At 40.4% G+C, this 26,789-nt stretch overlaps 1 pseudogene; it reads left to right on the top strand.

Annotated features, from left to right (window-relative positions):
- Positions 1–2,111: 2,111 nt before the first annotated feature.
- On the top strand, positions 2,112–25,886 carry LOC139455127 (uncharacterized; annotated as a pseudogene).
- Positions 25,887–26,789: the final 903 nt, after the last annotated feature.

Genomic DNA, 26,789 nt, shown 5'->3' with positions numbered 1-26,789 from the left:
TCAATAACGAGAGAGAGACTTAAATTAGCTCTACCCATTTATTAGGGCCCATAGTTTGTGACTGAGAAAGACTGGGTCTATATGAAAAGCATGTGTTTATGAATCACATGAAAATAGTGTTTGATGTCATGATTGATGCTATGTTTGTATGTGTGTAGAAAGAATGCGACTCACCGACAATGTTTTGCATTTGCAATTTCGATAAACAGTATGTAATGTCAGATTTACGGGTGTTATTGTGTATTTGATCCGCGGGGACATCGGTTCCATTTGAAAAAAGTAATCCTCACCACCTACAGGAGGCGGGTACACGCTGAACTTGGGAGTTCGCATTCTTGCTGCTCCAGGGTAAGACGGGGACCATATGATCATGAGTAAGTTCTATTTACTGACTCCACTAGCACAATACGTTCTCGACAGAAACGCGAGTCAATAAATATTACTAGACTTCGTCTTGGACACTGTGTTAAATGCTTACCTCAGTGTTATTGATAAAGAGGTCCCCTCGCAAGGAACTCACTGCGATGTAAATACTCCCGAGACAGTGGAACATGATTTAAAGGAATGCCCAGGCCACAATCATATGAGACTTAATTTAGGAAGTGCAGTTTCGGAGAAAGACAGCACGTTTTCTCTAATTACACTTTTGGGCCCCACTATATTTTATGGTTTAATTCATAGGGTTATTATTAGTGTCTGTATCGGTAACATTTGATATATTAGACGATTAAACCATTTTAAAGGTTTTCATTTCATATTTGATCTGCTTTTTAAGGAAAGAGTACTTACTTTCACAATTAAAATACTGTTTACTTGTGGTTATAAAATATATATATATATTTGATCATGAAGCAGACTGGTTAATCATCACATCACCATTACTCACTTTGCTCTTGTATATAGTTATTTGTTGTGGTCGGCGCAAATATATCTTTAATTATCGCCCTAAAACTGAACATCAACCTACCTACACTTGCACACATTGTCATTCGTCACTGAATGTTGCTCACCTGATGTCACTGGTCTAAGGGGGGCAACTCTGCATAGTTAATTGCAGCACTGAGCAACCCGTGCCGGAACACCCAACGGGATCAGACATTAACAGGGTTACAACCACCCCTTTATCACATCTGACATTTTGTATGTGCATTGCCTACCAAGATAACATGTTGAATTTGGCTGTTCAAGAAAAGGTGACAGTTGTTTATATACAGGGTTTGTGATTTATTTGGTAGAACCTCCACCCTCACCCTCACCCCCACCTCCCACCCTCCCACCCCGATACGCCACCTTTTTTAACTCCTGAATCCGCCCATGACCGTGACACAGGCAACATGAGCTCTTCTTCACCTTTCTGAAACAGCGGCACGTCTTCGTCTCTAAGAAGCGACATTGTGGCCCCTTGTGTCAGCGATACCCACAAGACGTACTCGACTTACACTCACTGTTTACAGCCGACCTACTTTTCAATTGTATGAGACTGCACACCCCATGTGAATTATACAATACAGCTTGTCCTTAAAACGAAAATATCTACTGCGCGTGTACGGACAAGGCGAAGGTCGAGTTCTGTCTGTGTACATGTACATAGAGACGCCTTCTGTACAAGCTCTCTCTTCTGTCATTCCTCGTACGGTAAGTACGTTAATCGATCTATTTGTGATAGATTATGTTTGTTTAGGGATTAAACAATGCTTGTAATGTATCAATGGATTCTGTAATGTGCTGGAATAGTGAATTTTTAGGTTGATGTAAATCTCGAGTTACTTCCTGGTTGTTATCAGCACCTGAATGATATAGGTTCCCTTGGACCCCGTCAAACGTTAAAACTCTATCTTCGTGTTGTCAGAAACATCGACACGAGAATGCCATGCGACCTTTTTTCGCTTTTCATAAATTGCCTTTGAAATAGAAATAAAATAAATTTGTCATGTGTTAGATTTTCTGTTTGACCAGTACTTTAATAACTTGTTTAAAATATCTGGTTACATCCCGGTTCCTATCAATATCTGAATGGTACAGGTCACACTGGTTCCCGTCAAAGATTGTTTGATACATGGAAATTTAATTTCAGTATTTATCATGATCATTATGTCTTTTCCCAGACAAACATGTCGGATCTTGTCTCAGTGGCTGCGATCAAGGATCTTCTGACAGAGTGTCCAATATGTACAGAACACTTTGATGACGCAACACGAATTCCCCATCGTATGCCATGTTGTGTACAGTCCATATGTCAGCCCTGTCTGGAAACCTACACTGGAGGTGCTGCAACCCTATCCTGCCCCATGTGTCGACGCGGACATAATCTGCCTGGTGGGGTGAAATCTCTGCCCAAAGAGACAGTCATCCTGAAGACTCTGGACTACCTCAAGATCCAGAAAGGTCTCCATCTTCCATGTACAGATTGCCCTGACAAGGAAACAGCTGTAGCCCAGTGTGACAACTGTGGAACATTTTTATGTTCCCTTTGTTTAAGTGCTCATAAACGGAATACGGTATCAAAGACCCACACTATAAATACCTTTGATGAGATGAAGGGCCGACCTGTACAGAGTTTCCGTCGTCTACATCAGTGTAGTCAGCACCAACAGTCTCTACAGTTCTACTGCCTCACTTGTGACAAGGTCGTCTGTGTGTCCTGCACTGTAGTAGATCACGATAAAGGGAAGGGGCACAACGTTGTGTCTGTGGATGAAGCACACCAAGAATGGTCAAATCCTCAGATGACATTTTTTTCAAGATGAAGGAGAAGTCAGAGAAATTAGGAAAAGCAGAAGCAGAATTAATGGAGATGATAGAAAATATCGAAATGTCAAAGAGGGTAGCAATAGATGATATCAACGAAACCTTTGACAACTTGATCAGTGAACTGAAGCAACGAAGAACAGTTCTCCTATCGGATGTTGAAAGAAAATCTGCTCAGAATCTTAAGCTGACAAAGGAGGCCTTGAAGTCAACAAGAGATTGGCAGACTAGAGTTAAATCTTCCACTGATTACACAAGACAAATGAGAAGTAAAGCTGACAAGATAGAGGACCTGCAAATGATGGAGTCATCAACTGCCTCCTTGCGAGCCATCTTGGGGGAGACGCTGCAGAAGGTGCCCTTTGTCAGGACTGGTGTCAACTTTGTCCAAGCAAATATAACACATCTTCAGGATAATATCAAGGCAGCAGGAATGGTCAGATCAGTCACATTCTCCCCAACAGAGAAGCCTAAACGCATGCCAGATACTGCAGTGTGTAACGCCCTAATTCTGGAGCCTGCAGAGGTCCCTTCAGGTAGGTAGTAGATATAGAACATATCTTAAGTCTTATTACCCAAATGTTGCCAGTTAGTGCATCCAGCCTTTGTAGTAAGAAAAACGTAATGTGATTGGTTCAATCATATTGGATTTGCATACTAACTGGTGCCTCAGTTATCTGAGATGTTGCAACTTGTTACACAGTGCATGCACGTGGGTATGTGTGTGAGCTTGATCTAGTCCGGGGCACTGACAATTGTATAGTACTGGCTCCCTCAGATACGGTGCCACAGTTGAACATGAATATCCCACTCACACACAGCATACTGACTTCGAGCCGACCACTGTTTCCGACCTCTTTAATGTCGAGCGCAAGTCTAGGTAACAGCAAGTACAATCCTGTGTAAACTCCTTCCCCTTTACGCTACGACACCATTCTCCCGCAATCCACTTTATGGTGACGTCACATAGTCTCACCCCGATATTGGTTACGTCATCACTATACTATTCCTAGCATTTTGCTGCTCTTGGTATCTTCGCTATCATCTCTATCCATCACATTTCGATTACATTTCCCTACCTTGTCTTATGTCAATCTTCAACTGTCACTGTCTGTTCTGAAGCATCCGGGAACAAGGGTCCGGGAACAAGAGTCATGTTCCTGGACACAGTGGTTGATTCATGGGTACACAACAGCTTCGCGGAAAGCGTTAAAGTTGGCATGCAGCACGTGCTTCTTGCTGGATGAGCGCAAAATGCGCATGCTATAGACAGTTTATTTCAGTTGTCTTCTGGCATTCATAGGGGCAAGGAGTAAATGGATATCTCTCTCTAAGTTACCAAATAGTGAATTAGAATAGAATAGAAATAGTAGAGAGAGTTACCCATTTACATTGTTACCATACGGCAACTTCACTTTTAGTTTCAAATCCATTTCATTTGATCTTATCACATTTTCATTGTTCAGTTGATTACAAGGGGATTTCACGTTTAGTTGATTGCAAGGTAAGTTTAGTTTAGTTTAGTCTTCCACTGCGAACCATTGGTAGCAGAGCGTGGTTGCTCTGAATATGGGCTAGTTAGTTATAGTGACTGGGGTTGATAGTTCTTAGGGTCAACGTACGTCATTCAAAAATAGGATAGATTTTCAGGTGTAGTTTGATGCTTGTTTGTTCACAATGGCTGGCAAAGCAACAAGCATGTCTGATATAGCAAAGTCTGAATGTGGGATAATAAATCCTGAAAAGGCTACAAGTATTAGTGATGTAGATAAGCTGGAGTTAAAAATAGCTCAGCTTAAGAAACAGAAGACGGCAGCAAAGTCTGCATTGACAAAGGCTCAGAATCAGATGCTGAGTTTGATAGACCAAGAGGATCTCCCCACAAGGAAAGCAGTGAGGGATGAGATAGATAAGGTGAGTTCACTTCAGGCTAAAGCTGTTGACTTATTGTATGACCTGTCCAAGGCATACGACCAACATGGAGATTACGAGAATGCCAAGAAAACATGTAAGGAAATAGATGAAGTCTTAGAATATAGCGATGATGCAATACACAATGCAAGATTGCATTTGAGCAGCAGGTCAGATGACATCTCGTCTTCTGGTATAAGGTCAGTAATGTCGAGGATATTTCGCCCAATTAACACAAAGAAATACCAGCCTGTGAAACTTAAAGTCGCAGAGCTTCAAGAAGAACAGTGTGTTCCTTCTGTTCATCAGAATGTTGGTCATGGTGAGTCAGTTGCACCAGAAATAGATATGAGTAGAATAACAATAGAAAGGGAAGCACCTGCTTCTCCTGAAATAGAACGGGGGAAATTACATTTGCCATATGACCGGATAGATAGCAACTATGACCACAAAATGAAATCTTTCATTGAAAGAAATAAGACATCGCATACCAATAAAATTGGTGCTGATATGTGGAGCAAGATGAAACGGGTTTCAATTCCTGTGTTTCATGGCAACATTAAAGACTACGAAAGTTGGAAAGCTGCTTTCATGGCATGCGTGGACAGAGCTAATGCCACTAATGAGTATAAGCTGTTACAACTAAAACAATATGTTGCAGGAGAGGCTTCTAATCTCATATCAAGGCTAGGTCACACTGCTGCAGCTTATGATGTAGCTTTGGAACGGCTTGAGAGAAAGTATGGAGGTAAAAGAAGGCAGATTGCTTTGAAAATGGAGGAAGTTTATAACTTCAGACCCATTCGTCCTGGCAACGCCAAGGACTTAGAGAATTATGCCGAACTTTTAGACATTACTGTTGTCAGTCTTAGAGAAGCTGACAAAAATGAGGAATTGGGTGACGGGTGTCTGTACTCCCAGTTGTTGAGGAAAATGACCGGGTCAATGATAACAAATTACCAAAGATGGCTGTTTGAACTCCAACGTCAGGAATCGGTGGAGACATTAAGAGAATGGGTTCTGAAAGAATCCGAATTTCAAACCGTAGCATCTGAGGTGAAACTGGGTATCGTTGAAAGGCCCAATGATAGGGAACATAAGTCCAATCAAAAGTCAGGATCTTTCTTTGGCAGGAAACAGGTACAGCTCTGTCACTTCTGTCACGAGAAGGGTCATCAGATAGTAAACTGTAAAAGCTTCAAAGCTTTAGATATCCAGAAACGATGGGTCAAAGCCAAAGAACTTAAGCTTTGCTTTCGGTGTTTAGGAATCTGTCATGTTGGGAAATTATGTTCCACAAATGTGCCATGTGGTATTGAGGGATGTCGGTCGACACACAATAGATTACTACATGATAGCGATTGGGTAAACTCACGGACAAAGGACGCTTTGAATACAAGCAACAAATCTGAAGAAACTCGGATTGAGTACAAACAGACAACAATGTCTACTACGAGAAAGGAATATTCCTTTTCTTCGCTCAGGACAATTCCTGTTGTACTGAAAAATGGAACTCGCAAAATACAGGTCAATGCTCTTCTGGAAGACGCCAGCACACAAACCTATATCAATGAAGACGTAGCATCAGAGTTAGGTGTGCATGGTCAAAGACAGACTGTATCTGTGAATGTTCTCAACAGTAAGCAGGAAACCTTTAATAGCATGGCTGTTGAAGTGGGATTAGAAAGTGTTGATGGATCGGTGAAAATGAACATATCAGCATTGACTACAACAAAGGTCACAGGGATGATGAAAGTGATTGACTGGAACAAACATGCAAATGATTGGAGTCACTTGCGTAACATTGAGTTTCCAAAATTGAGTTCTAGACCAATTGTGGACATATTGATTGGAATGGACTATTTGGAACTTCATTGTTCTCTCAAAGATGTTTGTGGTCATCCTGGTGATCCTATAGCAAGGCTAACACCATTGGGGTGGACGTGTGTTGGTAAAGTACACGAATCAGAAATACATACTTCACATGTGACTGGCTCATTCTTTGCTCATGATTCACACACAACAAGCAACGAAATAGAGCTTGAGTCATTAGTAAATAGGTTCTGGGAGGTTGAAACCATTTCAGGGTACACGCCCTTTATGACACGAGATGAGGAACAGGCTGTGGATGCTGTAAAAGAATCACTTACCTATGATTCAAAGAGGTACACTGTTGATGTTCCATGGAAGGACAAGTCAAAGCTTCCTGAAAGTAATTATGATAGTGCTTTCAAACGTCTGAAACAAATTGAGAAAAGGTTATCCAAAGATGTTACAATTCAGAAAGCATATGGGGACGTGATATCACAGTATCTGAAAAAAGGATACATCACAAAAGTTCCTGAAAAAGAAGTTAACAAAAAATGTTGGTACTTACCTCATTTTCCAGTGGTCCGGCCTGAACGAAATACAACGAAGGTAAGGATGGTTTTCGATGCATCAGCAAAGAGTGATGGGGTGTCATTAAATGATGTTGTTCACCAGGGTCCGAAAATGCAAAATGATCTTGTTGAAATATTGTTAAGATTTAGAAAACATCCAATCGCAATCATATGCGACATTGCAGAAATGTACTTGCAAATCAAGATTACTGAAGCTGATCAACCGTACTTCAGATTTCTATGGAGATCAATGAACCTGGACGAAGAACCTGATGTATATGAATTTTCACGGGTAGTCTTCGGAATGAATTGTTCACCATTTCTGGCACAGTATATTACACAGGAACATGCTAAGGCATGCAAAAATCATCTTCCTTTGGCTGCAGACACAGTTGCTAAATCAACATACATGGATGACACAATGGATTCGGTAGAAACCGAAGAAAAAGCAATAGAGCTTTATGATCAGGTGAATGAACTGTGGACTACAGCTGGAATGCACGCCAGGAAGTGGGTCTCCAATTCATTGAAGGTCCTTGAATGTATTCCAGTTGCAGATAGACTATCTGAAATTAATATTCAGATGACTGAACTGCCATCAGTGAAAGCTCTTGGGTTGCTCTGGAATGCAGAGAGTGATAGGTTTCAATTCTGCTACAACATCCAAAATGATCACTTTCAAATGTCAAAAAGAGCTTTCTTGAGGGAGATTGCTAAGATATTTGATCCTTTGGGACTGTTAGCTCCATTTACCATTCGGGCAAAGATAATATTGCAACACATTTGGGTGTCTGGTGTAGGTTGGGATGACAGTCTGCATCCTGATTTAGAGGAGAAGGTCTTGCAATGGTATAGGGAATTGGCAGATTTGAAGTCTTTATATTTCCCAAGATGGATTGAATTTAGAACAGAAATAGCAAATACAAGCCTACATGTGTTTGTAGATGCATCACAAGATGCTTTTGGTGCAGTCATTTATCTGGTGAGTGTTAATGAACACAGGACAGCGAGTCAACTTGTAGCTGCAAAAAGTCATGTTGCTCCACTGAAGGCTATCAGTGTCCCACGACTAGAGTTGATGGCAGCGGTTCTTGGGGTGAAACTTCTGCTTGCTATTGCAAAAGGCCTAGAAATGTCACCTTATGATGCAAGGATCTGGTCTGATAGCATGAACGTGTTGTGGTGGATAAAAAGCCACAGTAGAAGCTTTAAGCCATTTGTGGCCAATCGTGTTGGTTTTATACAAGAAGTGACAAAACCCAGCCAATGGATGCATGTGCCAACTAAGTTGAACACAGGTGACATACTTACAAAAGGTTGTAAACCTGAAACACTTGGTACAAAAGCATGGCTACAAGGTCCTGAGTTTTTAAAACTTGATGTAAGCCAATGGCCAAAACAGATACATGCTTTCCAGAAAGTTGAGATGGAAAGGAAAACTGGATCAAATATGAAAGTGACAATGATGGTGCAAGATGTTGATCAGACATGGCGTTTGGATCCATGTAGGTTTTCCGACTGGAAAAGACTGTGCAGAGTCTTTGCATGGGTCTACAGGTTTCTCAGTAACTCTCGGACACAAAAGGATATGAGAAGGAAAGAAGAACTGGACCTAGAAGAGATTGAAGGAGCTGAAAGAAAACTAATTTCAGAAGATCAAAAGGAAGCATTTCCTAAAGAGTATTGGGCACTGTACCATGACAGCAGAATACCACCTAAGAGTAAACTCATAGGATTACAGCCTTTTCTGGATGAAACAGGGGTGATGAGATTAAATGGCAGACTGAGGTTTGCAGAAGTCCTGTCCTGGGAAGCAAGGTTTCCTATTATTCTTCCCAGAAAAAGCCCGGTGACAAAGTTGATAGTTAAACATCATCATGAAATGTGTCACCACATGGGAACAAATACCACATTAGCTTCATTGTCTTCCAAGTTCTGGATAATATCCTCAAGGGAGGAAATTCGTGAATGGGAAAATGCATGTTCTTGGTGCAAAAAAACAAAAAGCAAAGCCAGCACAACAACTCATGGGTAATCTTCCAAAGGTAAGAGTAGTTTGTTCAATGAGAGCATTTGTTCAAGCGGGGGTGGATTTCGCTGGTCCATTTCTTACTGTACAGGGTCGAGGTAAAAGCCGTCAAAAGCGTTACCTGTGCCTGTTCACATGCCTAGCTACACGCGCTGTACATTTAGAGATCGCTTTTGGACTAGACACAAATTCGTTCTTGAATGCTCTCTTCCGCATGGCACACAGAAGGGGAATGCCCAAGGAGATCATATCGGACAACGGAACGAATTTCGTTGGAGCTGTGAAAGAACTTAAAGAGCTGGTGACTTCATTAGATTCTGACATCACAAAATCGAAATTGGCAAACAGAGGCATTGTATGGAGATTTAATCCTCCAAATGCTCCTCACTTCGGAGGAATATTCGAATCGATGGTCAAGTCAGCTAAACGGGCTATTTATGCTGTACTCAGCTCAAGTGATGTCACCGATGAAGAACTGATGACTGCTTTTACTGGGGCCGAAGCTCTGTTGAATTCAAGACCACTCACATATCAGAGTGCCCACACACAGGATGATGTTCCGCTCACACCAAACCACTTTCTACATGGGCAGCTTGGTGGAGACTTCGCTCCAGAAATAGATTCCACTTCCTTTTCTCCCCAGAAGCGTTGGCGGAGGATCCAGGAACTCATCAGGCATATCTGGAGGAGATGGATGAGAGAGTGGCTTCCAACGTTGAATGTCCGGAAAAAGTGGGTCACGTCATCAAGAGACTTCCAAGTTGATGATGTGGTGATTGTCGTATCACAAGATAATCCAAGAGGAACTTGGCCAATGGGAAGGATATTGAAAACTTACCCAGGCAAAGATGGCCATGTTAGAGTTGTAGATGTTAAAGTTGGAGGGTCGAGATTGACAAGACCAGTTACAAAGATCTGTCCTCTCGAATATCGAGACTGAACAAGAACCAGTTGTTCAAGGTTGTAAATAGTGATGCAGTTTTCATGAACTAGTCATTGTTGTAAATAAGTTAGGTTTTTTGTAGTTTGTCAAATGCGTTGTTTTGATGACGTATTGTTCCAAATAGATGATAGACTGGGGTCTATCATGGAAGGGGGCATGTTCTGAAGCATCCGGGAACAAGGGTCCGGGAACAAGAGTCATGTTCCTGGACACAGTGGTTGATTCATGGGTACACAACAGCTTCGCGGAAAGCGTTAAAGTTGGCATGCAGCACGTGCTTCTTGCTGGATGAGCGCAAAATGCGCATGCTATAGACAGTTTATTTCAGTTGTCTTCTGGCATTCATAGGGGCAAGGAGTAAATGGATATCTCTCTCTAAGTTACCAAATAGTGAATTAGAATAGAATAGAAATAGTAGAGAGAGTTACCCATTTACATTGTTACCATACGGCAACTTCACTTTTAGTTTCAAATCCATTTCATTTGATCTTATCACATTTTCATTGTTCAGTTGATTACAAGGGGATTTCACGTTTAGTTGATTGCAAGGTAAGTTTAGTTTAGTTTAGTCTTCCACTGCGAACCACTGTCCATTTCCGTGTATGGTTTATACTATAACAATGAATGTTTCTTTTCTTGAACAGAGTATTTCTGGGCTCAATTAGTATATGCTATATTTTACATTTTATTTAAATCACCAAATTCATAGGCTCCTCCTTATCAGTGGGATATTTATTAATATCACTATTGCTGCTCGCAAGACTAGTCGTCCATCGCTGCTGCTGCTGGCAACTCCAGTAGCTCATTTAACTACCTTTGCTTAACTACCCACAAGTCCTGTCTCACCTAGGACTTGAACTAAACATATTCTTCTCTTGTTTCTTCCGCCTATCTGGGCAACATGTCCTTTCAGACACGTTCGAGGAGGGTGTGTTTCAATAATCCAGCAATATCACGGCGAGGCACACCAGAAATTGGCTTCCCACATTGTACCCACGTGGGGATTAATATGGAGAATTAACTCTTTAACTACGAGGCCACCACACCGTCCCTCTTGTTGAAGAGTATACGTAGGCTTGTTGCACCAGACAGGAACCTTTACTGATGCAGCTGGAATCAACCCGGGTCTTCGGCGTGACGAGCGAACGCTTTAAGCACTAAGATACCCGACCGCCCCTATACATTTTGTAGAAATGACATGTTCTATGCCTTGTTTCAGTGGTGGAGCTGGACAGGAGGATGCCAGACCAGGAGATAACATGTGAGTTGTACCCCATGAGTGTTCCGTATCATTAATGATACTTTATTCATTAAAGTTTCTGTGGCGGGCACGGGTGGCCCAGTCGTCTAAGGCGCCGCGATTCGCTGTGAAGAGTTGCGTCCCCTGGACACGCCAAAAACGTATGATTGTTGGTTCCAATCCCGGTTCAACCCGATTATGTTTCTAGGTTTGTCAGCATATGTTTGTAGGTTTGTTACGTCCCTTTGGAGAACACACCAACATTCCTGTAGTCTCCGAGAATTTGCTTTAAATATCAAAATCAAGGCAACCTGGCAACCTCGAAAGGACATTTGGTAATGTGTGAACACTCTGTGGATACGTTATGAACAAAACATGAAGGATCTAGCAACATACAGAGCTAGAATCGGAACCTTTTGTCATCCACACTGGACCCGCCAAGTCAGCCACGTTGACAGGTACACGCCATACACATGTCATGATAACTCAGATATGCTGTATCGCATTATTATATGCACTTTGCTGCTGACCTTTCGTTGTCCGCATTACTGATCAGTAATCAATATGTATTTTTGAATCTGATGTTTGATCACTTCACGGCGAAAGAAACTACATTCTTTTGTGTCTCATGTGACGTCACCAACCCGAGTTGTGACCTAGTTTTGTCACCGAATCTTGCCTCACCTGCACGTGAAAAGTGTTTCCTTGGGGGTGACGCGATTCCCGTGGGAGTCATAACACAGCTCCTACTGTGCTCTAACGATATAGAGACAAATCCAGGCCCAATAACTCTCCAAGAAGTACAGGAGAAAATACTGGCAGAAATAGGGAGCATGAACTCTGAGATACGAAACGTCAAAGCAGATTTAAGCATACAAATTTAAGAACTAAAGAACGACATCCACACTATCAGTTCTAAATGTGAAAAACTGGAGGAATCTGTTACAGAATTACATCGTGATCTAAACACTATGAAACAGAACCATGATATAATGTATGATGACATTGATGCACTTTCAGGAAAGGTGGATACTGTGTTTGATCAGATGTAAAAAATTGATAAAGAACTAGATAGACTTGAGTCCTATAGCAGACGTGATAATATCATCATCCACGGAATACCGGAAGCTGCAGGCGATGACAAATCAATGGCATGTAAAGATACTGTGTTATCTGTCCTCAATGAACATGCTAAATTCAAAACGTGGCAACCATTGGACACAAATACGTGCGCACAGACTTGGCGTTAAACGTGTAAATGCAAATCGCCCTCGCCCAATGATTGCTAAGCTACATTCGTCTGGCGACAAAGTTCGTACATTGAAAGCGAGACCCACATTCAAGGAAGGGGGACTTGGAATTTCTAGTGACCTAACGTCACGTCAACGTCAACAGCTTCAGGCACTTAAGGGAACCAACACTTTCGGGTATTTCAAAGACGGTCGTTTTGTAACAAAACCCCGCACCATGGAAACATCATCAACAACGTTTAGCACTTCAAACACGACCCGAGAAAGCCGATCTTTTCATAGAAGAACAGATGGAACAACAGTGTCACATGCTTCTATCAGCTAGGATATCGGCCGAGGCCCGGATAGTTTTTCACAAGATACTAACACTATCAACACCGGTGTTACGTTAAACGCTGGTTGTCCAAGCGAAACATTCACCTTTCTAAGTTGGAATATTAATGGACTTCGGAACAAAATTGATGATGCTGATTTTATATCATACTTACAACAATTTAAAATAGCATGTCCTGTGGAAACTTTTGTCGACTGTAGTTTTGATAATAACTGGTTAGTTGGTTATGATATCTATTATAGTCAAGCAATAAAATTATCTGACTACGGAAGGCTGTCAGGTGGTATTTGTGTATTTGTCCATCAATCCGTCAGTAAATTTTGTAAGTTAATTAAATCATATGTAGATAATCTCCTGTGCTTGAACATATCAAAAGTGTTACTTACAATTGACAAGAACGTAAACTTGCTATGTACATACATACCACCAGCTGGTTCGCCGTATTATAACCATGTGGTCTCAAATTGCAGTATCGATCATCTAGAAGAGTTTATGTTAGATAATCAGTCGCAGCTTAAAGATTCTATCAGTGTAGTCTGTGGAGATATGAATGCTCGTACTGTTAAACAAAACGATCCTCTAGTCGATATACCAAACGATTTTGTTCATAGTAACTGTTTCCATTCCCAGAAGATGAAAACGTATGTGTTGGAGATCGGAAATCCCATGACACCGTTATTAATAAATTTGGTCAGATACTGCTAGATATGTTGTATACACTTCAGTTGTTCATTGTTAATGGGAGAGTGTATGGGGATACCCTTAGAGAATTTACCTATTGTGGAAACCAAGGTGCGAGCGTTAATGATTATTTTATATGTTCCCCCGATTTCTTCGATTATATTAAGATGTTGAATATTGGCGATCGTCCAGAATCTGATCATTTCCCTTTGGAATTGACTTGTAAGTTCCCTCATATGAATCAAAAACATACCAAACTAAAATATGAGGGTGTCACTAAAAGAAACTAATATGGAATGACGAACTTTCGAACAACTTTCTAAGCAAACTACAAGAAAGTATAACATATTTTAAACAGTTACTTCTAGGTAAACTTGATAACAATATTGAGGGGGCAATTGATGACTTTGTTGAAATTATCCTAACTTCAACAGCTTGTATGAGAAAAGAATTAAAACTGAACATGGATAAAACTAAAACTTTTAATACTGGATGTAGAATTGCAAGGCGTAACGCCCGCAAAGCACTGCGAAGATTTAGAACAACCCGTACTAGTCTTGACAGAAAAAAAAATATTGCGAAAGTAGGAATAAATATAAAAGTTGCTGTCGGAAATACAAATTCGATATGCGTAGACATAGACAAGACAAACTGAAAATGTCTATTAACGACCCTTCTGCGTTCTGGAAACAAGTACGATCTCTTAAGAATAGATCTTCTGCTACAGATGACATAACAAAGTCGCAGTGACTTAGTCATTTTAAGAAGGTTTTTTCAAATGATGCAATTTTCACTATGGCAACTGATGATATGCAAAATTATTTTAGTGAATGCTACACGGACGTTGATGAAGTTCTGCTATATTCACCCATTGTTGAAAACGAAATATCAGATGCGATAAATCACCTCAAGAAGGGAAAAGCAGCTGGTCCTGATGATGTAGTTATCGAAATGTTGAAGTGTTCTAAGTTTAAAGTTATGCCTTTTCTTTGCAAATGTTTTAACAAGCTATTTGAAAATGGAGTTTTCCCAAGCAATTGGTCATGTTCTATAATAATCCCCCTGCATAAAAAAGGAGACAGGAGTGACCCAGATAACTATAGAGGTATTTCATTAATGAGCATTTTAGGAAAAGTATTTACTAAGAATAGAATTTAAAAATGGGCGACCCTGCGTGATAAGATTCCTGAATTTCAAGCTGGCTTCAGAAAAAGGGAATTCCACTGTAGATCATGTATTTACACTTTATGCACTTATTCAAAAAACCTTGTCACGGCGTAAGCATAAACTGTAAGAAGCATTTGTAGATTTTAAAAAGGTTTTTGATTCTGTCAATCGCTTGAAGCTATGGACATGTCTACGAAAAGCTGGTTTACGTGGGAAAATGTTTACTATTCTAAAGTCAATGTATTCTAGTGTGAGATCATGTGTTCGTTGTGGGGATAGTTTAACAGATTTCTTTGATTGTCCTTTGGGCCTAAGACAAGGCTGTATTTTGAGTCCGATCTTATTTTTATTTTTCATTAATGAATTATATTACGAAATAGCTGCCAGTGGTAAACATGGTATCCAAATGTTCCCAGATTGGATAGAAATATTAATGCTTCTTTTCGCAGATGATGTCATTCTAGTGTCAGATACTGTTGTTGGTCTTCAAAGGCAATTAAATATTTTAAGTATGTACACCAAAGAATGGACATTATCAGTAAACTTAGAAAAAACTAAAATTGTGATCTTCAGAAAAGGTGGTCCAATAGCGTCGAAAGAGAGATGGTCATTCGATGGTCAGTTAGTCAATATAGTAGATCACTACTCATATTTAGGAATCTGGTTCTCACACACAATGAATTGGAAAAAAATGTGCCCTTGACTTGTCCTTGCGTGCAAAGAAAGCTTTAATAAGTGTAATGTCTATTTCTCATAAAGTGGGATCGATGTCACCTAATATCTTCTTCAAGCTTTTTGATACCCAGATACAACCAGTTTTATTGTATGGTTCTGAAGTATGGGGATTTCAACGTTATGACTGTTTAGAGAAGGTTCATTTATTAGCATGTAAAAGGTTTCTTTGTGTCGGATCTTCTACACCAAATTGCATGGTTTATGGTGAATGTGGTAGATACCCATTATATATTAATTCTCAGATCAGATGTTTAAAATACTGATTTAAAATTCTTCATATGCATGAACAACGTCTCCCCAAATAAGCTTATAACATGCCTCTACATTTAGATAACATGGGAAAGAATACTTGGACATCGCATAAAAGAAATCTTTTATTTTTGCATGGTTTTGGTTTTATATGGCTATGTCAGTCAGTTGGAAATGTAAATATGTTTCTTAATGAATTTCGGAATGGGTCTATAAATATGTTCTACCAAGAATGGCACTACACTTTAGAGCATAGTTCACGTTATGAATATTACAAAACTTTCAAGACTTTACTTCAACCAGAAATATACTTATCAGTACTCACTACCGAAAACTTAAGAAAACAGTTAATTAAATATCGACTTGGTTTGCTAGACCTATTTGTAAATGAAGGAAGAAAGCTGTCCATTGAAAAAATGAAAAGAATTTGTCCATTGTGTAATCTAGAGATAGAAAATGAAATTCATTTTGTGTTTGTCTGTCCATTTTACAATGATCTCCGAAAGAAATATATAAAAGATTATTTAATAGCAATGTCACCGATAAACGCCTTTGCAGTTATGCTGACGACAAAGAACGAATCAAATATATTAAATCTTTCTCTTAATATTAAGCATGCATTAGCCAAAAGAAATGAATTAATCAAACAACGTGTATATCCCAATGTGTAACAAATATAATTGTATCTACATGCGTAACTCTTTCTTGTATATGGGCCGGTGGCCTTTTGTACAATAAACTTCTTTGACTTTGACTTTGACCCGTGCTCGTGGGTTTCACCGAAGTGGTAAACGTCTGAGACCTGCATCACTTCGGGCTTTCCTCCCACATTAAGCTGACACGCCGTGATATAACTGGAATACTGTTAAAAGCGGCGTTAAACCCAATTCACTCACTCACTAAAGTTTCTGTGTGACGTTTGTCAGTACATAACTCCAGTGCAATATTTTTAGCAGTAACTAGTTTGCGTTATTGAAATAATAAGGATCCAGACCTAAAATAAATTTATCCTTTGTCATAAGGTACCCAGGTACCCAGGTAAATTCGTGACGCAGCGTGATGAATTTGATTATAAATCATGATTTATGTTTTAGTGATTTGACTTTATTGTGAACCGGAAACAGTGAGAACTTATTCCTGTACACTACAATGGTATGTATATTTGTATCTATTATGAATGTTACTCTTAACACAGGCCCTATGCTAGAATGGGACTCAGGAACGGCTGGTGATGGTATAAGCGTTTCTGGACATGTAATTACCAACACCTCACCAGCCGTCACTCCTCCTGATACAGGATGTCGGATTGAAGAAATCAGCTCATGTCTTGCATCCAGACCACTGATGGTCCGAAACTATCCCGGTCAGCTTTACATGTATCAAGTAAACCTTAGGTTCTCTTTAAAAGAAGTGATACCGGACAAGAAGACGGCACTGGAGATAGCTCTGACCGCCTCCCCTGTAGATGCTGGCTGGAGTCAAGTCACTGGACTGAGTGTACGTGTTGTTACATGCTCAAAGCACAAGCAGCAGCTGTGTCTCCGGATTTGTTTCTACAATACCCTCCTCACTCATCGCCCTCTCATTCAAAACAGAGTTGGACAATCCTATGACCTACAACTGGGTTTCTTGTTGGATGGCGCCAATAACAAAATCCAAGTTCTTAATGCTACTGATAACACAGTGTACACCACGGTTACAGATGTTGCCTTTGACAGACCCATGTGGGTCATGATGTATGCTTGTCGTCCTTCAACCTTAGAGGCAAGAGTGGAACTGGTATCAGGCCACAACATCACAGGATCCTTCACCGACTACAATCGGTAGAATAGTCTCCAGCGTCAGCAATACACTCTGCATGTACAACACAGAGTCCAATGCCTGAAACCAGGTCATACGTATACGAAGTTTGAAGTTTTCAGGGTAGTCAAACATGACTGAAGTATGAAACAGATGTTGCATGCACTGTAATGGCGATTGTTTTGTAAATTTCAAAACCTGTCGCACAAGAACGAAACGAAATATTAACTATGAATGAATACAAACACATGTCAAGAATGGTTAAATGTGATTCTTAACATATTACAGGTCTGTGGCTGTTGTTTAGACAATATCATTTACAAAGGTTATAACAGAAAGGTACAGTATGGATTTGGTACTATTTTATAAATGAATGTTTTCATGCTAACACTGAATACGTTTGAGGTCCCTGTGTGATTAGAGCAAGCATGCATTGATCTTGGTCATTCGAAGATTTACAGGCTTTGTGAAGCGATGCAGCCGAGAATAATACACTGTTAGTCCTACTATCAACATGTATCTTTTTAAACACGTATGTAAATTCTCATTTCCCTACGAGTGATCAACACATTATGTTTTTGTGTAAGTTGCATCAATATCTCTTAAGATGTAACAATGTAACGTTAATATACGTACATATACAGGTGTAGAACAGTACTATACCTGCAAACAGACATGGGTATTTATACCAAAGTTCCTACTGTAGATAGCTCTTTGTGGGATTCACCAAAGTAAAAAACATGCTGCTTTGTGAACTGTTGCAATGGTTAAACAAAGGGAGATCACCCGCGACTTACTGCTGTCAATGGTTGACTTACAGACAATTGTGTTTTCAATGGAATATAACAATGATTTTGTACCTGCTATTCACATCGTGTGTGTATTTAGCTGACATACTTTTTGTGAATAATTTAAAATGGTACATGACTTGATGGAGTTTCAAATATAATTTCATCTGTGTGATTAAATAGATTTCAGGTTTTATAATCTTTTCACTTTGCCTATGACTATATAGCCATGTGCCAACTGTTTGGAATACCTTTTTGATTTACGTTTGAAATGACATAAATGGTATTGTTGCCGCTTGGTATCTTGGCTTTTTCACTATTTGGAATATATGCTTTGTTGTTTTGATAACATAGTGATATCAATCAATGTGCCCTCGCGTATTAAAAGTTTATTCTGTCGATTCCTGAATCAATATGTTTTGCGTCAGAACTTTTATTGAAACCCCAAAGGGACCTCTTAACACAGAGAAACACTATTTTGATCTTGTCGTAATTTCTAGAAATGTTTTATTCTACCCCCCATGACTCAACACTGTTAGTATCGAGTCTGGGGCGGACAATCCAGTGATTGACATCGTGAGCATCGATCCACGCAATTGGGATACGACGGCATTCATCAAGCATTCACATAGTTGTGAGAACTATTATGGAAATGCAAAAGGAATACACTTACCAAAGGAAAAAACTCGTAATTTCGAGAAATGTTTATACTTCCCACAATGATTTAGCACGACCAGTATCCAAAGGCTGGAATATAGATACTCAGTATGTGATTAAGGTCAGCATGTTTACGTCTCCTATATGTCCAGTCTGTTTCACTATAAGGACAATGAAGCAGCAAGTTCATATTGTATACTAACGTGATTTGTTTCATTTCTCATCCCTACTTACGTTCAATGGTGTTATGTTATTTCAAATATAATATAGAATTAGCATGTCGAGAGATTGTTTGCTGATTCTTGTGTCCGTGATGTTCTCTCTATAATTGTTATATCATTCCGCTCGTCTCAATATATCAGATATATAAACAGATTTGATGACATCAACATTTCGAAAGAGGAATTGAATGACGTTTCTACAAATACCATCTCATAATTTAGTTATAGTTTTATTAACATTATGATTTCATTGACGACATTTATTTTGGCAGAATTGAATGATTGATTAAAACTTTTGATTTGATTTAGCTTGTTTACTTTTTATTCACTCACTTTATGGTGACGGACATGGGCATACACTCACTTATAGTGACCGCCAAATTATAAAAAGCAAGAAATGTGTAAATGTGGTAAATCTGTAAATTCTCTACTCTCGACCACCAGGGGGACACCAGAAATGGGCTTCACACATTTTACCCATGTCGGGAATCGAACCCGGGTCTTCAGCCTGACGAGCGAACGCTTTAACCACTAGGCTACCCGACCGCTCAGTTCACATTATAAGATCAAGGTCGTATATATGTACGTACTTAGGCTTTGAAATTATTTTCAATAAACCATATTTGGTAGTATGCTGGATAGGCATAATTGATTCTCTGAACACAATCCATGTTCCGGAATCTGGTATATTCAGGGAAATAAGTATCACAAGCATCGATAGGATACACTGTCGTTGAAAGATAAGTTACATTCAATAAGTCCATGCAGCAGGCTATGGCACAAATTCAGTTTATTCGGCTTAGGATGGAATTGGAGGCATTCGTGTTGAGATGATGTTTTCCAAGTGCATGCACGATCATGGGGAATATAGGACACGTATGAATGAAAGTGAAGTTGATCTGGAAAATTGTCAGATACGAAAATGTTTTGTCATGACGATGTCACCAACATGTGAAAGTAAGAACGCCCCTCGTGGGCTACTATCTGTAGGTTAGCATTCACACAGCCCACTCGTGGGTTACTATCTGTGGAGTAGAATTCACACAGCCCCCTCGTGGGTTACTGTCTGTAGAGTAGCATTCACACAACCCCCTTGTGGGTTACTATCTGTAGAGTAGCATTCACACAACCCCCTTGTGGGTTACTCTCTGTAGTGTAGCATAGACACAGCCCCCTCGTGGGTTACTCTCTGTAGTGTAGCATACACACAGCCCCCTCGTGGGTTACTCTCTGTAGTGTAGCATACACACAGTCACCTCCTGGGTTACTATCTGTAGGGTAGCATTCACACAGTCCCCTCGTGGGTTACTATCTGTAGTGTAGCATTCACATGAAACAGATGTCATATCAATGTATATTCCAACATAAGACTGAAACAATATCTGCACCACCATTACAATAAAGAGGATTATCGTCACATGGAACATATTCAATATTGATATAATGATTCTTATGTACACACTTACCAACTAATTGACAGAAGAAAAGCTATACAAATATAGATACATACAGTAAGTGACAGTAAGCACAATCATGGCGGCCAGTTGATGGCTGACACAACAAAATACAAACAAAATAAAAAAAACCAGCTGAAGTTGAAGGGACCTACGTCAATACTTCGAGTTATCCGAGGTTCGGCACAACCGATTATAATGGATAAAGAACGAATTCAGAGATCAAGCTTTTACTTCGAGACCAGAGTTAGTTCGACACAACGGTGTTTTAACTGCATTTCATTGTAAAATGAATGGAAGTTTGTGTTGCAAACTGATTTGTTGATAAACCTTGCATATTGACTGTTCACTGTTTAACGAGACATCCATTAAGACGTCAAAGAGATATGGCAATGATGAGTTCAGGGACACAGTACATTCCTTACTTTCGTGTTTTATATAGAAGGCACTGACAGCCCAGTCATCGACGGCGCTGAACGTAGCTGTGCAGAATTGCGTCTCTTGGGTTTGTTAGGATCCGAAGATAACCATCGCTTGTGCGGAATTACAATAAACAAACTGTTCACCATAACATGTAAACACCAGAAATTACGGGAGAAATCGTAATTCGAGAATTCGCCTATTACAAATAATTACCAGAAACCGAGAAAAAACAATGAAAATACGTGAAAATAGCAAAAAGTACCCTATATTTCCAATAAAACTTTGTTTTTAAGGGACGATATGCACGATATTAACCCTTAATGTAAAAAAAACCCTAATTGTTACATTGAGGGTTGCGGGTAGTTTCTCTTAATGTAATATTTTTTATATCAATAGTTAACACGTAAACCTTAATGTATCATTTCTTACATTAAGACTAATTTTTACATTAAGGGTTGAAACACACGTCCCATCTGCACGAACGCTATCGAACCAATACATGCAAAACATTTTGTATGCTCAATGCCTACAATGATAACATTTTGAATTGGCGGTTCAAGAAGAGGTGACAATGGTTTATATGTTTATATACAAGGTTTGTGATGTTCTTGGTATAACCTTAACCCCTCCCCCTCCGACACCTTTTTTTAACTCCTGATTCCGTCCCTGGCCGTGACACTGCCAACATGAGTTCATTTTCACCTTTCTGAAACAGCAGCACGTCTGCCCGTCTGTAAGAAGCGATATTGTGGCCCCTTGATACCTACACGACGTGCTCAACTTACATTCACTGTTTACAGATGACCTACCTTTCTATTGTATGAGACTTAACACCCCATATGAATTACACATCACAGGTTGTCCTTAAAACGAAAGTAGCTACTGCGCGTGTACGGAAAAGGCGTTGTTCGAGTCCTGTCTGTGTACATGCACATAGAGACGCCTCCTGTACAAGCTCTCTCTTCTGTCATTTCTCGTACGGTATGTATTTTGTTATGTGCTGGAATAGTGAGTTAGATTGATGTGAATCCTGAGTTACTTCCTGGTTGTTATCAACACCTGAATGATATAGGCCTCCCTGGACCCCTGTCAAAGTTTAATACTCTATCTTCGTGTTGTCAGAAACATCGACACGAGAATGCCATGCGACCTTTTTTCGCTTTTCATAAATTGCCTTTGAATTAGAAATAATATAGATTTCAAATTTAGATTTTCTGTTTGACCAGTAGTTTAATAACGTGTTTTAAATATCTAGTTATTTTCTGGTTTCTATCCACATATGAATGGTACAGGTCGCCCTGTGTTCCGTCAAACGATTGTTTGATACATGCATAACAGTTCATTTATCATGATCATGATCATTATGTCTTTTCCCAGACAAATATGTCGGATCTTGTCTCAGTGGCTGCGATCAAGGATCTTCTGACAGAGTGTCCAATATGTATAGAACACTTTGATGACGCAACACGAATTCCCCGTCGTATGCCATGTTGTGTACAGTCCATATGTCAGCCCTGTCTGGAAACCTACACTGGAGGTGCTGCAACCCTATCCTGCCCCATGTGTCGATGCCGACATAAACTGCCTGGTGGAGTGAAATCTCTGCCCAAAGAGACAGTCATCCTGAAGACTCTGGACTACCTCAAGATTCAGAAAGGTCTCCATCTTCCATGCACAGGTTGTCCTGACAAGGAAACAGCTGTAGCCCAGTGTGACAACTGTGGGGTATTTCTCTGTTCACTCTGCTTGAATGCCCACAGAAGGAATATGGTGACAAAAGCCCACACTATAAATACCTTTGATGAAATGAAGGGACGACCTGTACAGAGTTTCCGTCGTGTACAACAATGTAGACAGCACCAACAACCTCTACAGTTCTACTGCCGCAAATGTGACAAGGTCGTCTGTGTGTCTTGCACTGTAGTAGATCACGATAAAGGGAAGGGGCACAACGTTGTGTCTGTGGATGAAGCACACCAAGAACGGTCAAAATCCTCAGATGACCTCTTTGTCAAGATAAAGGAGAAGTCAGACAGACTGAGCAAAGCAGAAGCAGAATTAATGCTGAAGATCGAGAACATGGAAATGTCAAAGAGGGTAGCAATAGATGATATCAACAAAACCTTTGACAACCTCAGCAATGACCTGAAGCAGCGAAGAACAGTTCTCCTATCGGATGTTGAAAGACAATCTGCTCAGAATCTTAAGCTGACAAAGGAGGCTTTGGAGTCAACAAGAGGTTTGCAGACCAAAGTTAAATCTTCCACTGATTACACAAGACAAATGAGAAGTAAAGCTGACAAGATAGAGGACCTACAAGTGATGGGCTCATCAACTCACTCCTTGCGAGCCATGTTGGAAGAGACCCTACATAAGGTGCCCTTTGTCAGGACTGGTGTCAACTTTGTTCAAGCAAATATAAAACATATTCGGGATAATATCAAGACAGCAGGAATGGTCAGATCAGTCACGTTCTCCCCAAGAGAGAGGCCGAATAAGGTGCCAGATACTGCAGTATACAACGCCACCACACTGGAACCTGCAGACTTCCCTAATTGTAGGTAGTAGAAAATTAGAACATTATTTCGTGTTATTCACCAAATGTTGCTAGTAAATGCATCTAGCCTTTGTGGTATGAAAAACGTAATGTGATTTGTTCAATCATATTGGAATTTCACACTAGCTGGTGCCCCAGTTATCTTAGATGTTGCAACTTGTAACTAAGCACTCATTTGACGATGTGCATGCACGTGTGTGTGTGTGTGTGTGTGTGTGTGTGTGTGTGTGTGTGTGTGTGTGTGTGTGTGTGTGTGTGTGTGTGTGTGTGTGTGTGTGTGTGTGTGTGTGTGTGTGTGTGTGTGTGTGTGTGTGTGTGTGTGTGTGTGTGTGTGTGTGTGTGTGTGTGTGTGTGTGTGTGTGTGTGTGTGTGTGTGTGTGTGTGTGTGTGTGTGTGTGTGTGTGTGTGTGTGTGTGTGTGTGTGTGTGTGTGTGTGTGTGTGTGTGTGTGTGTGTGTGTGTGTGTGTGTGTGTGTGTGTGTGTGTGTGTGTGTGTGTGTGTGTGTGTGTGTGTGTGTGTGTGTGTGTGTGTGTGTGTGTGTGTGTGTGTGTGTGTGTGTGTGTGTGTGTGTGTGTGTGTGTGTGTGTGTGTGTGTGTGTGTGTGTGTGTGTGTGTGTGTGTGTGTGTGTGTGTGTGTGTGTGTGTGTGTGTGTGTGTGTGTGTGTGTGTGTGTGTGTGTGTGTGTGTGTGTGTGTGTGTGTGTGTGTGTGTGTGTGTGTGTGTGTGTGTGTGTGTGTGTGTGTGTGTGTGTGTGTGTGTGTGTGTGTGTGTGTGTGTGTGTGTGTGTGTGTGTGTGTGTGTGTGTGTGTGTGTGTGTGTGTGTGTGTGTGTGTGTGTGTGTGTGTGTGTGTGTGTGTGTGTGTGTGTGTGTGTGTGTGTGTGTGTGTGTGTGTGTGTGTGTGTGTGTGTGTGTGTGTGTGTGTGTGTGTGTGTGTGTGTGTGTGTGTGTGTGTGTGTGTGTGTGTGTGTGTGTGTGTGTGTGTGTGTGTGTGTGTGTGTGTGTGTGTGTGTGTGTGTGTGTGTGTGTGTGTGTGTGTGTGTGTGTGTGTGTGTGTGTGTGTGTGTGTGTGTGTGTGTGTGTGTGTGTGTGTGTGTGTGTGTGCGCTTGCTCGATCTAGCCCTCAGATGCCGCAGTTGGACATGAATACCCCACTCACACACAGTTTACTGACTTCGAGCCGACCACTGTTTCCGACCTCTTTAATGTCGAGCGCAAGTCTGGGAAACAGCAAGTACAATCCTGTTTATACTCCTTCCCCTTCTTTACACTATGACATCATTCTCCCGCAATCCACTTGATGGTGACGTCACATCGTCTAACCCCGATACTGGTTACGTCATCACTATACTTTCTTCTTGCATATCCATCACATTTCAATTATATTTCCCTTCCCTGCCTCATGTCAGTCTTCAACTGTTACTGTCCATTTCCGTGTATTGATTATATTATAACAATGGATGTTTCTTTTCTTGAACAGTGTACTTGTTGGCTCACTTAGCATATGCTATTTTCTACAGTTTATTGAAATCACCAGATTTATAGGCTCCTGCTTTTCAGGGGGATATTTATTAGTCGTCCATCGCTGCTGCTGGTTCTGGCAACTCCAATAGCCCATTTATCTACCTTTGCTTTACTACCCACAAGTCCTGCCTCACCGAGGCCTTTAACCAAACATATTCTGCACTTATTTCTTCGGCCTGCCTCGGCAACTTGTTGTTCTTCCAGACCAGTTTATAAACATATCTGGACATGCAATCACCAACACCCTACCAGCCGTCACTCCTCCTGATACAGGATGTCGGGTTCAGAGAATCAACTCATGTCTGGCAACCAGACCTCTGATGGTCCGAAACAATCCCGGTCAGCTTAACATGTATCAAGTAAACCTTAGGTTCTCTTTAAAAGAAGTGATACAGGACAATAAGACGGCCCTGTAGATGCTTGCTGGAGTCAAGTCACTGGACTGAGTGTACGGTTTGCTGCATGCCTAAAGCACAAGCAGCATCTGTGTCTCCGTGTAGACTATAATAACACCCTCCTCACTGATCACCCTCTCACTCAAAACACAGTTGGACAATCCTGTGACCTACAACTCGGTTTCTTGTTGGATGTCGCCAATAACAAAATCCAAGTTCTTAATGCAACTGATAACACAGTGTACACCACTTTTACAGATGTTGACTTTGACAGACCCATGTGGGTCAAGATGTATGCTGGTCTTCCCTCAACCTTAGAGGCAAGGGTGGAACTGATATCAGGCCACAACATCACAGGATCCTTCACCGACTGCATATACAACACAGAGTCCAATGCCTGAAACCAGGTCATACGTATACAAAGTTTGAAGTTTTCAGGGTAGTCAAACATGATCGAAGTATGAAACAGATGTTGCATGCACTGTAATGGCGATTGTTTTGCAGTTAATGTAAATTTCAAAACCTGTCGTACAAGAACGAAACGAAACATTAACTATGAATGAATACAACATGTCAAGAACGGTTAAATGTGGCTGTTATTTTAGACCATATCAATTATCAAGGTTATAACAGAAAGGTACAGTTTGGATTAACTACTATTTTATAATTGAATGTATTCATTCTGGCAGTGAATACATTGTGCTCTCTGTGTATAATCGTTGGCATGCATTGATCTTTGTCATTCGAAGATTTATGGGCTTTGTGAAACGATGTAGCCGAGAGTAATACACTTTATAGTCTACATATCAATACACTGTTAGTCTAAATATCAACAGATTTCTTTTTTAACATGTAGTATGTAAATTCCCATTTCCCGAGTACAGATTGATCACAACATTACGTTTTTGTGTAAGTTGCATCAATATCTCTTCAGATGTAACGCAAATATATGTACACATATAGGTACGGAAGAGTATTATACCAGCAAACAGACATTGGTATTTACATCAACGTTTCTACTGGTGATAGCTCGTTGTGGGATTCATGAAACGATAACATGCTGCTTTGTAAACTGCTGCAATGGTTAAACTAAGGGAGATAAGCCGTGACTTACTGCTGGCTAGATTGTATTGAAGGCAAGTGTGTTTACGCTGAAATATAACAACGATTGTCCATGCTTTTCATAACGCGTGTGTATTTAGCTGACATATCTCATTCTATGAATGAATACACCACATGTAAAGACTGGTTAAATGTGATTCGTAATATATTACCGGTCAGTGGTTGTCATTCGAAGATTTGTG

Source organism: Haliotis cracherodii, unplaced genomic scaffold (genome assembly GCF_022045235.1).
Source record: "Haliotis cracherodii isolate W230 unplaced genomic scaffold, xgHalCrac1.p SCAF_11, whole genome shotgun sequence".
Classification (NCBI taxonomy): Eukaryota; Metazoa; Mollusca; class Gastropoda; order Lepetellida; family Haliotidae; genus Haliotis; species Haliotis cracherodii.
The sequence above is the reverse complement of the archived record's forward strand: the minus strand, read 5'-3'. Positions and strand labels throughout refer to the sequence as shown.